Source organism: Arvicanthis niloticus, chromosome 18, assembly GCF_011762505.2.
Source record: "Arvicanthis niloticus isolate mArvNil1 chromosome 18, mArvNil1.pat.X, whole genome shotgun sequence".
In the NCBI taxonomy this organism is placed as follows: Eukaryota; Metazoa; Chordata; class Mammalia; order Rodentia; family Muridae; genus Arvicanthis; species Arvicanthis niloticus.
Window position 1 is genome coordinate 52,211,393 of NC_047675.1, and position 14,586 is coordinate 52,225,978.

Sequence of the window (14,586 nt, forward strand, 5' to 3'; positions counted from 1 at the left end):
CCCAGAGGCAGGTCACAAAAGCCCCAGAGACAGAAGACTCACAGCCGGCCTCCACTGCCAACCAAGCTCACTGAAGGGACAGTGAGCTCCTTTTACAATCCCTCATCACTCATGATGTTTCAAAGAAATTCAGGGAGCTGTGGAGGTAGCTCGTTTGGTAGAGCGCTGGCCAAGCGTGTACAAAGCTCTGGGTTCGATCCTCAGTATGGTGGGCGGCACAGGCATTGGAGCGTTCAGGAAACGGAGGCCAGAGGTTAGGAACTTAAGGTTGTTTTGGCCTAGGTGCTAAGTTTGAGGTCAGTCCAGGATACATATGACCCTGTGTCAAAAAAAGAAATCGAGAAAGAGAGAGGAAGGGAGAGACAGAAAGAAAAAGAAAGAGAGAGCAAGCCTGGAGACATTAAAAGAACTGGCTCTTCTTGCATAGGACCCAGGTTTAGCTCCCAGCACCCACATAGTGGCTCACTAACATCTGTAACTACACTTCTAGTGACTCAACACTCTCTTCTGATCTGTGAGGGCCCTAGACATGCACACTGAGCACAGACTTGCACAGTCAAAATGCCCCTACACATAAAAATATAATAATAATAATAATAATAATAATAATAATAATAATAATAATAAAATAATAATAATAGGAATTGGGGATTTAGCTCAGTGGTAGAGTGCTTGCCTAGCAAGCGCAAGGCCCTGGGTTCGGTCCTCAGCTCTGAAAAAAAAAAAGACAAAATAATAATAATGATAATAATAATAATAATACCCTTTCAAAACACCTTCCCCAATCACCCCAGAGGAAAGACCTGCTCTCCACATTAAGACATATAAAGGCTGTGATTAATTAGGTAGCAACTGTCTAATGACCTGGAGATCTGTGTAGGGCAAAGGACTCAGTTGAGTACAGGTCTCTTTTAGTGCCCCATGAGGTAGGGATTAGGGGGGCATGGTTCCCTCTACTGCTTCTCCAAGGAAAACATGCCTGACTAAGCAGCAGAGATCAATAAAAAACATCACACAGAAAACAAGAGATTTCACAGGGGCGGAGGCTGACGTGCTTTCTTATTTATTTATGGCTCACATATTGGTGGTCGGAAAGCCGCTCTTAATCGGGGCTCGTTCTGGGGGTCTTTGGAGGAACCGCTTCTCCCACTGTGAGGGGGTAATCGGAAGGTTCGGGAGAGCTGGGAGAGGGATAAGGGCTTTTCCTCAGGAAGATGAAAACAGAAAGGCAGCTCTGGGCTGAAGCTGCTGACCCGATTCCTCAGAAATAGACCCCGCATCACAGAGCAACAGGAATCTAACCTTCTCAGAGCGCCTCCCCCGGCCGCCACGCCCAGCTACAAACACCTAATTCATGAAAGAAACCCGCTTTAAAGATGGCGGCCGTGCCATCCGTTAGCGGTTTGGTCACCGAAGTGCTTCTAGAAATGGAAAAGAGCTATTCAGCACTAAAGATTTAGGAACGTCTGTTGACATATTAAGGAAGCAGCCTCATGGGAGAGCTGACAAGGCTCCCAGAAACATCACCAAGGGAACGGTGACGCAAATGCGTTTGGTTTTCTCGGGCTGGCAGGCCGCCAGACTCCCTGCCTGACGACTGATGTAACTTCAGTTTCTATCTGGGTTAGCTCGCTTAGACAGTGCTGGCAGAACACGCAGCCGCAGTCAACAGCAAGCTTCTTTTGTAGACCAGAGTGAAAGGATAAAGATATATATCTTCTTCTTTAGATCCTGATGTGTATTGTATTTTAAATAGGGTGCAAGGCTGGAAAGATGGGTCAATGGTTACAAGGACTGGCTGCTCTTCCGGAGGATCGGGGTTCGATTCCCAGCACCCACATGGTAGCTTGCAATCATCCAAACTCCAGTTTCAGAGTATTGGTCTGCTCGTCTGACCTCTGTGGGCACCAGGCATGAATATGGTACACAAACATACATGCAAACAAAACTCCTATACACATATACATTTTTTTTAAAAAGATTCATTTTATTTATTTTATGTATGTAAGTACACTGTCATTCTCTTCAGACACACTAGAAGAAAGTATCAGATCCCGTTACAGATGGTTGTGAGCTATCATGTGGTTGCTGGAAATTGAACTCAGGACCTCTTAACCTCTGAGCCATCTCTGCAGCCCTTATACGTTTACGTTTACAAAGGAAAAGAAAGGAGTCTCACGTCAGCCTAAATCCCACCTTAGCACACCCTGGTGTGCCCACCAGAGGCAAGCCCGTCACCCACAAAAGGCATCACTGTTTCACAAATATCAACTCTCAATACTGTTTAGCCCATCAGGGAATAAGAAGGGATTGTTCCCAGCTGAGCCAAATGACAGGAGAAAGCAAGAGACATTAGTTGCGAATGCAAAAATAATGATCCTTTTCATTATTGACTAAATGGGCTGAAGCCTCTGAGACCTGCGCTAACAGATCACCGTTTTAAAGTGTTTTTCTTAGACGGCCGATTTCCAGCCATTTTACAATCAATAACGGGGAAATGTTAATTGGGAACATTTTTAGCAGACTCGGGTTGGGTCCGATGTTGATGCGCTGTCTCCTGCAGGGCATAAAGGGACACTCCACACTTCCCCTTTCTCAGGCCTGGCAGTTTTAGTTTTCCAAAAGCAAAAAAAGAAGACAAGCTTCTACAACTTACCAGGTTATCCCAGAACAGAGGGACCTGTGTTGTTGTCTTTGAAAGTCAGTGGCTGAAATATAATTGGTTCCCTGGCCTTTAGAGGCAGGTAATTAAATCAGAGAGAGAGAGAGAGAGAGAGAGAGAGAGAGAGAGAGAGAGAGAGAGAGAGAGAGAGAGAGAGAGAGAGAGAGAGAGAAAAGAAGAAGGAGGAGGAGGAGGAGGAGGAGGGGGAGGGGAGAGGAAGGGGGAGGGGAGGGGAGGGGAGGGGAGGGGGAGGGGAGGGAGAGCAGTAATGGAGACAAAAGAACCAGACTAAAAATACAAGGGAAGGACCAGAGATGATCGGATACCAGTCCTTGAAGGCACAGTATTGATCATACCCAGGTTTACAGCACACCCCTCCCTCTCTGCTTTTCCCTCCCTCCTTCATCCCTCTCCCCTATTCACTTTCTTTCTTTCTTTTATTTATTTATTTGCTTGCTTATGTGTTTATTTTTTTTTTTGAAACAGGGTCTTTCTGTGTAATTCAGGCCTCAAATTCTCACCAATCTTTTTACCTCAACGTCCGAAGTGTTGGATTACAGGTGTATGCCACCACTCCTAGGCTAACCCATTTCTTTGGGGTGCGTGTGTGTGTGTGTGTGTGTGTGTGTGTGTGTGTGTGTGTGTCTGAAGGTATACGGAGGTGAGAGTCAACCTCAGGTATCTTGTGTGTGTGTGTGCGCGTGTCTGTCTGTCTGTCTGTCTGTCTGAAGGTATACGGAGGTGAGAGTCAACCTCAGGTATCTTGTGTGTGTGTGTGTGCGCGCGTGTCTGTCTGTCTGTCTGTCTGAAGGTATACGGAGGTGAGAGTCAACCTCAGGTATCTTGTGTGTGTGTGTGTGTGCGTGTCTGTCTGTCTGAAGGTATACGGAGGTGAGAGTCAACCTCAGGTATCTTGTGTGTGTGTGTGCGCGTGTGTGTCTGTCTGTCTGTCTGTCTGAAGGTATATGGAGGTGAGAGTCAACCTCAGGTATCTTTCCTCAAATGTTATCATCTGCCTTGTTTTTGAAGCAAGATCTCTCCCCGGCCTGGGTCTCACCACTAGGCTGACTGGCCAGTGAGCCCCAGGGATCCTTCTGTCTCTGCTTCCCCAGCTCTGGGATCACTCTTGCTGCTGCAGTAGGCTTTTTGCATCATTTCTGGGGTCCGACTCAGGCCCTTCTACTTGCAACTAAGGCGTCTCCCCAGCCCTCAGTGCATTTTTTCTTCAGGTAAGTTTTGGGGTTATGCTGTTTTCAGCCTAGGAGACGTTTAAGGATAAACCTCTGAATTCACTTGAAAAGGTGACATGTGTATACGCATTTATTCTGAGAGGATTCCTAGATTTGATTCGCTTCTCTAACGAGATCCAAGAGGCTCCACCTCAAGGAAGATGGCTGGAACCAAAAATCATCATATTAAAGAAATCAAACTCAAAAATTCAATGGTGGTGTGTTTCATATGACAACAAAACAAAACAAAAATCAAAGTGAGAATCTGGAAATAGGAGGACCAGAGTTCAGTTCCCAGCACCTCCGTCAGGTAGCTCAAAACCACTGCAACTCCATTTTCAGGGGATCTGGTGCCCTCTTGTGGCCTCCAGGGGCCCTGTACTTACATGCACAGACACACATGTACACATACATAAAAAAGTATTTTTAAAAATTAAAATAAACACACATCTCAATCTAGGGTAATCTGAGGGAACACCATGCTTCCTGGGGTAGCATCTGATACACAGGCCACCTATAATTCTTGGAAATCCCTCTCCTGTGGTGTTACCAGACCCCATGTCCTGAAGGTTCTACAACTTCCTAAACAGAGCTCCTCTACCCTCACTGGGGAATAAGTGTTCAAACACATGAGCCTGGTTAGTGGGATGGGGGTAGAGGGCACCTGCACATTTAAATTGTAATATTTTTCTTGACTCAGGAGCATGAGAGGAACAATCAAGGTTGTCTTACAAGGCTGGGCTGTTTCTGACCCCCAACAACGTCTGGATGACATGGTGCTGTAGGGAGACTTTAAGGCATCAGTTTGTGAGATGAACTGGCTCCCTCATTCGAAAGACTTCTTTGCTTTTCTTGGAAATAACACAGCCCTAGATTGACCTTGCACCCATTTTGTACAGCACCTCGTTCCTGTATGAGCACTGTTGGGGGAGGGGAGAGACCGGGGATGGCATGGCAGAGAGATGTGGGCAGGAGAATCTAAATATCTTTTTTTTTTTTTTTAAGGCTACTTGTTCTTTCTAAGTCAAATAAGGGAAAGACTGAATAAAGAAAGCCAGCCAGCACTCTCTAATTCTTCCAACTTTAAAGTATCTTTATTTTTATAGAGCACATCTGTCAGGTTCTTTTAAGGGCAAAATTATCCTAAGCGATCTGTCCCATGGACCTCGTATTTTCAGAAATAAACATTGACGGTCGAGCTTCTAACCAGTGAACATGAAGTTCAGGTGCTGTCCCTGGGGAAGTCCTCATCTTCCTGTCCCTCCCTCCCTCCCCAGGGAATGATGGGTTATGCTGCCATACCCCACTTGGGCAGCTTCATCTGTGAGAGCTTGTTACTGGTCAACTGTTTTAAAATTTTATTTATTTTTTATTTTATGTGCACTGGTGCCTTGCCTGCATGTGTGTCTGTATGAGGATGTTGCAACCCCTGGAACTGGAGTCAAAGACAGCTGTGAGCTGCCATGTGGGTGCTGGGAATTGAACCTACGTCCTCTAGAAGAGCAGCCAGTGCTCTCAATCACTGTGCATCTCCTCAGCCTCTGCTCAGCCTACTTTAAAAAGCAAGTGTCAGGTATGGCAGACCAGCAGCTAAAAGGCACTGGCTGCTAAACCCGAGGACCTGAGTTCCCAGGGGGTAGAACGCCATCAATTCTCCTGACTTCTGGCTTCCTTCAGTCCCACAACAAAGGCAGAGGAGCTGGAGGAAGGGAAACAGAGAGTGAGAACTTGTCTAATGCAAGTCAAGAAACAGAAACAGGGCTAGGAGTGCTTTCTGGGGCCCTGGCTGCTGCAGCCTCCTCCTCCTCCTCCTCCTCCTCCTCCTCCTCCTCCTCCTCCTCCTCCTTGTCCTCCTCCTCCTCCTCGTCCTCCTCCCCCTCCTCTTCCCTCCTCCCCCTCCTCTTCCCTTTCCTCCCCTTCCTCCCCCTCCTCCTCCTCCTCTTCCTCCCCTTCCTCCCCCTCCTCCCCTCCTCCTCTCCTCCCCCTCCTCCCCTCCTCCCCCTCCTCCCCCTCCTCCCCCTCCTCCCCCTCCCCCTCCTCCTCTCCTCCCCTCATCCTCTCCTCCCCTTCCTCCTCTCCTCCCCCTCTCTCCTCCCCTTCCTCCCCCTCTTCCCCCTCCTCCCCTCCTCCTCTCCTCCCTCTCCCTCCTCCCCTCCTCCTCTCCTCCCTCCCCCTCCTCCCCTCCTCTCCTCCCTCCCCCTCCTCCCCTCCTCCTCTCCTCCCCCTCCCTCCTCCCCCTCCTCCTCTCCTCCCCCTCCCTCCTCCCCTTCCTCCCCCTCCTCCCCCTCCTTCTCTCCTCCCCCTCCCTCCTTCCCCTCCCCCTCTTCCTCCCCCTCCCCCTCCTTCCTCTCCTCTTCAAGTGCACACACCTATTAACTGTTTCTGGTGAACTCTAGTTCTGGGAGACAGTTTGGGAAGAAGGGGGTTTCACTGGTGCTGAACATCCAGTTCCATTCTTAGGCCAGTCCAGTCAAATCACCAGCAATTGCAACCTCTGAGTCTTGAAGAGAACATGGAGGGGTGGTGGGGAGGATGGGACAGTGTAAACAGACAGAGGAAGGGAAGACAGGAACAGGAAGGGGAAGAAACATATTAAAGGTCATGCAGAGAGGTTGTGTTTGAGAAAGCAGCAACTACAGAAAGTAAAACTAAGTCACAATGTAATGGTTTGTATATGCTTGGCCCAGGGAGTGCACTGATAGGAGGTGTGGCCCTGTTGGAGTGGGTGTGTCACTGTGGGTGTGGGCTTTAAGACCCTCATTTTAGCTGCCTCGAAGTCAGTATTCTGCTAGCAGCCTTCAGATGAAGATGTAGAACTCTCAGCTCCTCCTGCACCATGCCTGCCTGGATGCCGCCCTGTTCCTGACTTGATGATACTGGACTGAACTTCTGGACCTGTAAGCCAGCCCCAATTAAATGTCCTTATAAGAGTTGCCTTGGTCATGGTGTCTGTTCACAACAATAAAACCCTAACACTTTTCCCACTTTCCCTGGTGTGGTGGTAAATGTTTGTAATCTCAAATCTGTGGGTGAGCCAAGGCAGGACAGGATGATCAGGAGTTCAAGATCATCCTTGGATGCGTAGTGAGTTCCAGATCAGAAAAACAGCCAATTGCTCACTCAGTCAGTCGATAATCGAGTTCCAGGGCATGCTGGATGTATGGTCGCAGCTTTTCCACACACTCTGGGTCATGTTCACCGTCTTTCCCATGCTGAAATTTCCACAGTGAGATCTCCTTGGAGGACAATCCCAGACCACATCAGAACAGTACTTCATGGCTTACAGAGCTGTCACATAATTCTATATAGCGGTCCTTTGTGGCCGTGCTGTGATGGAAGGGCTTCTGTCCTCACTGCAGAAGTCGGGGCCAAGGTTACGACATGGTGTCAAGTTCAGTGTCTCTTTCTGAGTCCTGAGTTTCTTTGCACTCTTCTAGCTTTTATCTCTAAGGACAGAGGGAAACTGAGGCACAGCCTGGAGTACTGACTTGGTGAAATCTCATACTTCGCCTCACCCATTCTTAGACTGAGGGCATGCAGGGAGGGAGGGGAGAGGGAGTGGGAGAGGGAGGAGAGGGAGGAGAGGGAGGAGAGGGAGGAGAGGGAGAGGGAGGAGAGGGAGAGGGAGGAGAGAGGGGGAGAGAGACGGTATGCACATACCGGTGCATGCACATGTGGAGGTCAGAAGCCAACACTGGGAGTCTTCCTCTAACACTGTCTACTGTATTTTTGTGCCAGGGCCTTTCAGTGAACCTAGAACTCAGTGATCCAGCTAAGCTGGATGGTCAAAGTGCTCCCCAGATCCTCCTCTTCCTGCTTTCACAGTCCTGGGACTACAGATATGTACCACCATGCCCAGCTTTTAATTTGGGGCTGTGTATCTGAACCCAGTTCTCATACTAGCTCAGCCAGTTCCCTACCGACTCAGCCATCTCCCTAGTTCCAGGGAGCATGATCTCTCAAGTCAACCAAACCCTCCAGAAAGCAAAGAGAGGGAGTAACTGTGGAGAGGTAGGGAGAGTTGTTATTGGAAGACGACGCAGAAGCCTGCTGGAAGCTGAACGGACCTCACTGTACTGTCTCATCATGTGCTAATACAATTATCTCATGTTGGCTATGAATAATGCGGTTCCTGGGTTTCTGAAGAAGAGGCGTGGGGCTGCCAGCCCTTGAGAATGGCCCCAGGCAGTGTCTGAGTAATCTAAGCCAGCCTGAATCACAGGAGAGGGCCTGCCGGTCTCAATTCGGGATCAGAAAACACATGATGCAAACATTACCTAGCTGAGCCCTGGAGGGAGGCACGCAGAGGCAGACCCTTGACAAAAGGCCTGGAAGCTTCTCTCTTGCCTGCTCTCCCTTTGACCAGCTTGGCACCCCTTCTTAGGACCACCTTCCACTTGAAAATCTGCCTGTGTGGCAGGCACTTTCCCACTCTCTGGGGCTTTGAGCCAGACCTCAAGGATCCATGGTATGTATGCCTGCAAGCTGGGGGGCCGAGGAGGGCTGTCACCTCAGGCCCAAGGAGGCAGGTTTGCTCACAGGATGACTGGTTGGAGCTGGGCGAAGAGGTGTGTGCTTGTAGTGCCTTAGGAGTCAGAGGCAGTTGGATTTCTGTGAGTTTGAGGCCAGCTAGATCTGCATAGTGAGTTTCAAGACAGCTAGGGCTACATGGTAAAACCTGCAAAAAATAAAAAATAAAATAAAATAAAAATAAAACAAGAAACAAACAAACAAACAAAAAGCCAGGATGACTCAGATCCTGATGGCTGGCTTATGCTGAATATAAGCAAAGCCATGGTGTCCCCAGCCCCCTTTCCTCTTCCCCTTTCTCTCCCTTTCTCCATCCTCCCTCCTTTCTCGTCCTTCCTCCCTCTTTTCTCTTCCCTCCTCCCTCTTCCCTCCTCCCTCCTCCCTCATTTTTCCTCCCTCCTACCTCTTTTCTCTTCCCTTCTCCCTCCTCCCTCTTCCCTCCTCCCTCCTCCCTCTTTTCTCTTCCCTTTTCCTTCCTCCCACCTTTCTCTCCCTACTCCTCTTTTCTCTCCCTCCTCCCTCACCATATTCTCATATCATATGTAACTGCTTCTCCTATCTATTAGGCAGTCTCTATGATTCAAGACATCCTTCCTTTCTAGAAGTTCCAGGAAACACAGCAAACTACCACACATTGCACTTAATGTGATTCCAACTCAAGTTGGAAGCCATTTCTCCCAATTCAAGGAAAGTTATGAACTTGGCAGCCCCAGTGGAAATACACACACACACACACACTCACACACACACACACACACACACACACACACACACACACACAGAGTCACAAACACAATCACACAGTCATACACACACAGTCACTCACACAGAGAGTCACACACATACAACCACACACACACACACACACACACGGTAGTGAATTGTGGATTTGCAGGGAGTGTTTCTCATTTGAGTTGTATGTATTTCACAAAACCCAAAGAAGAATTAAGCCCCAAAAGCCACTGCTCAGAGAGAGAGAAACTTGCTTGTAATTCATGTTATGCATAATGGATTTGGCAGGCCTGAGCACAGAAATTTCCAGAAGTGTTTGCGTGGCAGTGGTTCTTAGCCAATGCACATTTTTTTTAGCTGTCCTGGCCAGCTGCCCAGCCTGCAGAAAAAGGCTCGTATCTCCACAAGCTTGGCTGGCCCCGCTGTCGAGCTTCCAAACAGCATGGCAGAGTCCGATGAGCTTATTCTTAAATGCCAAAAAAACTTCTGCTACTTATATTGTTACCGAACACTAGACGTGCTTCATAAAGAGCCGTCAGAGCCAAACCTTAGGGGGATCAAATAGCCTGTAATTAACATTTCCTAAAAACAACAGAAAAATGCAGTGTGGCACCAGACCACTGTTTCTCTTTGTTTGCTTTACACCCTATTCCTGGAACCCCCCAAGTGATAGGGGCAGGAATGGCAGGGAGGCAGATCTCAGCAAGATGATTATACCCCAACTTTTGAAATACATGTGAGAAACTCACACCCCATATACACACCACATGTACACATATACACACACACATCACACATACATGTCACAGACACACATACATACCATACACACACACCATACATACATATCACACACACACGTACATACCACACAAACACCATACATACATACCATACACACATACCACATCACACACATACATACCACGCACACAACACCCATACATATCACACACACACATAACACACACACACACATACACACCATACACACGGATACACACACCACATACACAGTACATATACATATCACTCACTCACACACACACACCACCACCACCACATACACACCATAAACTCACTCTTAAGGGACCCTGAGCTGTATAAGAGTACTGAGTCTGAAGTATGCTGGAATTTGACCTTGAAAGAGAAAAGGAGGCAGGAGAGCAGCCTGGGGACTTGGCAAATTACAGACTACCCTAGAACTGCCAGGAGACTGGACGCTTGGAGCTTCATCAGAGGCCACAGCTGGGATTCAATTGTCCAGCATGGTAGTTCTTCCTCCCCTTCCTCCCTCCCTCCTCCCCATCCTTTCTCTCTGGGATTGTAACTCAGAGCTGCATCTGCTCAGTTTCCCCAGCCCTCTTTTAAAAATTATCATCAATTTCATTTTATCCTTTGAGACAGGAGCAGACTAAGTTCCCCACATTGTCCTTGAATTCACTCAGTGGTCCAAGGGTGCTTGAACTTTGAGCCTCCTACTTCAAGCTCCAGAATTGCTGGGATGATAGGTCTACACTACCAGACCTGGCTTCAGTGTGGAGGTTTTGAGGTCTTTCTTCACACAAAACCTTCAATTTCATGTGTCTCTTTTTATTGCTAGACTTCAAGGGGAAATCCCTTCGCTGATTTCAGGACCCTTCCTTTTGAACCCCACCCACCATCCAGTGCCCTAGGACTAGACATCCCCAAAGTTCTGAGTACCTGTCTTTCCAACTCTGAAAGATGAAAAGAAACATTCCCTTTATCCCCCACTCCCAGGTTGGTGAGTGACTCAAGTAGATATAGCATTGTGGAGTGCTAGGGATGATTCCAGAGAGAAATGGGATAGTCAAGCTGATGAGCAGAGTTGGAATCTTACAGTACGAGACTCTGAAGTTAGTGGCGCTCCTGAAAATAGCTCTTCTGCCTTAAGACAGCCACGTAAACAGAGGAGCAAGAGAAGATGCCCTGGGATGGTTCTTTACCTGACGCTGCTGTGCCTCAGGTACAACATGCCATACCAGAGTGCCAAAACACAGGTCTACCCAGTTGGAAGCCATCAAGGCTAAGCCAGGCGGTGTAAGGCTTGGGCACTATTGGATTGAACAGGGTGCTTTCCCATAGAGCTGAGGTCTACTGCAACCTTTTCAATTAAAAAAAAAAAAAAAAACCTGTGTGCATGCGCATGCACGCTTACGTGTGCTGTGTGCGTACGTGAGTGCATGCGCAAGTGTGTAGGTGCGCAGGGGCATGCGTACTTTCCTATGTGTTTGTGTATGTAGTTACTTCTCACAAGAGTCTGCAGAGAGGGCTGATATCCACCCACCATCCCAGGTCTGGACAAACTCTTGAAGAGATCACAGATAGCTTTGGAGTCCTTCGATTTCTTTGTCCCTGCCTGGGTAGCGGAGAGGAAAGGCTGGCCCCAGGGAAGGTCATGGCAGGGCTGTTTTGTTCTTCAGAGCAGAGCAGAGACGGCCAGCAACACCACCCAAGCAATGCTCTGTGGAGACAAGTCGAAAAACAAGAGCCGGGAAGCCCATCTCCTTGGAGCTGTTTATGTTACATAACTCAAATAGACCCAGCAGCAGCAGAACTCCTCGGTGAAGCCAGGCGAGGGCGGCTCCCTCAGCCACGGGTCGGGTCGAGATGGCTGCCACAAAACAACAACAATCTAATTCTCTGGGACACACCATCGCAACTCAACAGGACATCCTGACTGTGCTGCAGAGCAGGCTCAGAGAGGACTTGGCAGGTCCTTATCTTCTCCAGCTAAGGAAATGAGCCCTGAGCAGAAGGAGGGGGATGGACTCCAGCATTGAAGCTTCCCTTCATAAAGAGGGAAATATATTATGCTGGTCTCTGAAAGCCAGTGAAAGTGACCCAGAGCTTGGTGACTGCTTTCTTTCACAAGTCCAACCCTTTTCAGCCTTGGGCAAAGAGGTAGGACTGGCTTTCTGGAAGCATCGGGCAGTTGACAAGGAGTCTGTGTGGGAAATGTGTAAGCTGCCAGATGGTGGCGGCATGCGCCTTTGATCCCAGCACCAGGAGTTAGAGGCAAGTGGATCTCTGTGAGTTCAAGGCCAGGCTGTTTTACAGAGTGAGTTCTAGGACAGCCAGGGCACAGATGCACAGAAATACACACAAAGTATAAGCAAGCCAGGCTCCATGGGTCAGAAGTTCAAGGCCTGGCCTAGAGAGATAGCTCAGATGCTCAGACAGGAGAATGCTTGCAATGCAGGCATGAGGGTCTGAGTTCCAGAGCTCCAGAGCTAGAGTGAGCCTGTATGGGGTTGGTTGGGGGGAGCCAGCTATGGTGGTACATGCATGTAATCTGAGTACTAGGAACCCTGAGATAGGAGGATCCCTGGGGCTTAGTGTCTAGACAGCCTAGCCCACTTGATAGTTTCAAGCCAATGAGAGATTCTGTTTCAGTAAACAAGGTGGATAACTCCAGGAAGATATCTGAAGTTTTTCTCTGGCCTCTATATGCATATACACATGAATCTGTACAAACATGCATACTGTGCATCCTCACACTCATGAACACACTCAAAGCATACAAGTTCGGGCTGGAGAGATGGCTCAGCGGTTAAGAGCACTGACTGCTCTTCCAGAGGTCCTGAGTTCAATTCCCAGCAACCACATGGTGGCTCATAACCATTTGTAATGGGATCCGATGCCCTCTTCTGGTTTCTGAAGACAGTGACAGTGTACTCATATACATTAAATAAATAAATAAATAAATAAATATTAAAAAAAAAAACAAAACAACAAAAAGTTATATAAGTTCTACAGAAAAAGTTTCAGGCCAGCAACTTAGCAAGATCTTGTCTCAAAATAAAGTCAAGGGGGCTAGAAATGTTTCTCAGGTGTAAAAGTTTAGTGTGCAGGGAGCATTAAGTTTAATCCCCAGCACTCCAGAAAAGAATGCAAAAAACAAACAAAACCTGCTACCAACAATAAGTGAGGGCAGCCCCCAGGCCTGAAGCTGCACAGAGCTAGTCCTCAGACAGAACAAATGAGAACCCAGGAGACCTCTTTCATCAATTCGCCATTGTCTCTGAGGATGGTTGGGGACAAGAATAGAAAGCCGATTGAGAACACAACCCTCAGAATAGTCAGATGGAACCGGCTGCCAACACTTGCCCCGTTAGTAGGCTATGGGGACATGCAGAGAGCATTTTCTCTCGCAGGCTTGTATTTAAAAATACATCTTTCTTCAAAGCTGACTGGGGAGCAGATGAGAAACGTGAAGCCTCCTGTGTCTGTGCAGAGGGATGTGAACGCACTCTGTGATCTGATGAAGCTTGCTCAGCACCCCTGCCCTCCCTTTGCCTGCTTGGGTTCTCTTGTGTCTCAGCAAGTTCATAGCTCAAGTTTAATGGTAGCCAGGGAGATAAAAATGGCTCCTTTAAAATGTGGGTCAAAGGTTGGGAGTGCAGCTTAGTGGCCCTCACCTAACCTGTTCAAGAAAGGCCCTGGACTCCACCTCCAGCATTGCCACACTCCAGAAACGTTGTCCCCCAGGAGAACTGGCTGGACGCCCACAGAAGGCAAGTGCTGAGGTATCCTCATGTCCTCTGGGCTTGGGCCCCTCCTCTATGTGTCCTGATGCCTTCTCTCTTCCAGTTTCCTTATTTTCAAAAGTAGTATAATTTCTACCCACTCCTTATGAATAACCAGGAACTACACCAGCAAAAGTTAACTTTACAAACCTGGCATTGAGTTTCACATTCAGCTTCAAGTGCCGAGTGATCCCCTCTCTCAGCCGGTCAGGCCCAGTGCAGTACTCTCTTAAATATCACACTGACAGACAATGCTGCAGGCTATGAAGCTGCTCTGCCCAGAAGACAGTCTAGGGCACCTCCAGAGAAGCAGGCATGGAGGAACCTCTGAAGTCCTTACAAGTTCAAACGTATGTTCTCAGTAGAAACCAACAGGTGATGAGCTGTCAGGCGTTGTAGATGCCAGAATCTACCCATGGGCAGATTTGGCACCCTCTCCCCAGGGGAGCTTTGAGCAAGCAGATCAACATGGCGGGGTCAAGTTCCAGTCTGTCTCAATGTAACTCTGGGGATGCCTTCCTTGAACAACAACTGGGGCAGTGTGACAGCTGTTTAAGGACTCCTAAGAGAAGGGTCCCCAGGGGGTGGAATGGGGGTGGGGTGGGGGGCGGGGCTTCCCCTGGGACTGCTCTGCTTGCTAGAGTCTGCTGTGAGAGCAGTGAAAGACAGGGGGAGGAGAGGAGGGTCAGGTGAGCATGCTAATTAGCCCACAAGCAGAGCCACAAGCTGACAGACGTGGACTCAGTAAAGAACAGCATCATTATGACAACTGCGATCATTATTACTGAAGGCAGTGGGCCTGGGAGAAGAGGCCTGCCTTGGGTCCAAGACCTCCAGTCAGAGCCTCTACCATAAAAAAAAAAGCCACCAAGTTGCATCCCTG

The 14,586-nt window shown here is 48.5% G+C and overlaps 1 long non-coding RNA gene across 1 annotated transcript; it reads right to left on the reverse strand.

The window, feature by feature from the left end:
* Positions 1-4,975: 4,975 nt before the first annotated feature.
* Positions 4,976-14,257, reverse strand: LOC143435022 (uncharacterized). The gene is made up of 3 exons (XR_013104991.1): positions 13,854-14,257; positions 6,261-8,569; positions 4,976-5,590 (listed from the first exon to the last, which is right to left on the reverse strand). It is a non-coding gene; the product is annotated as an uncharacterized LOC143435022 (long non-coding RNA).
* Positions 14,258-14,586: the final 329 nt, after the last annotated feature.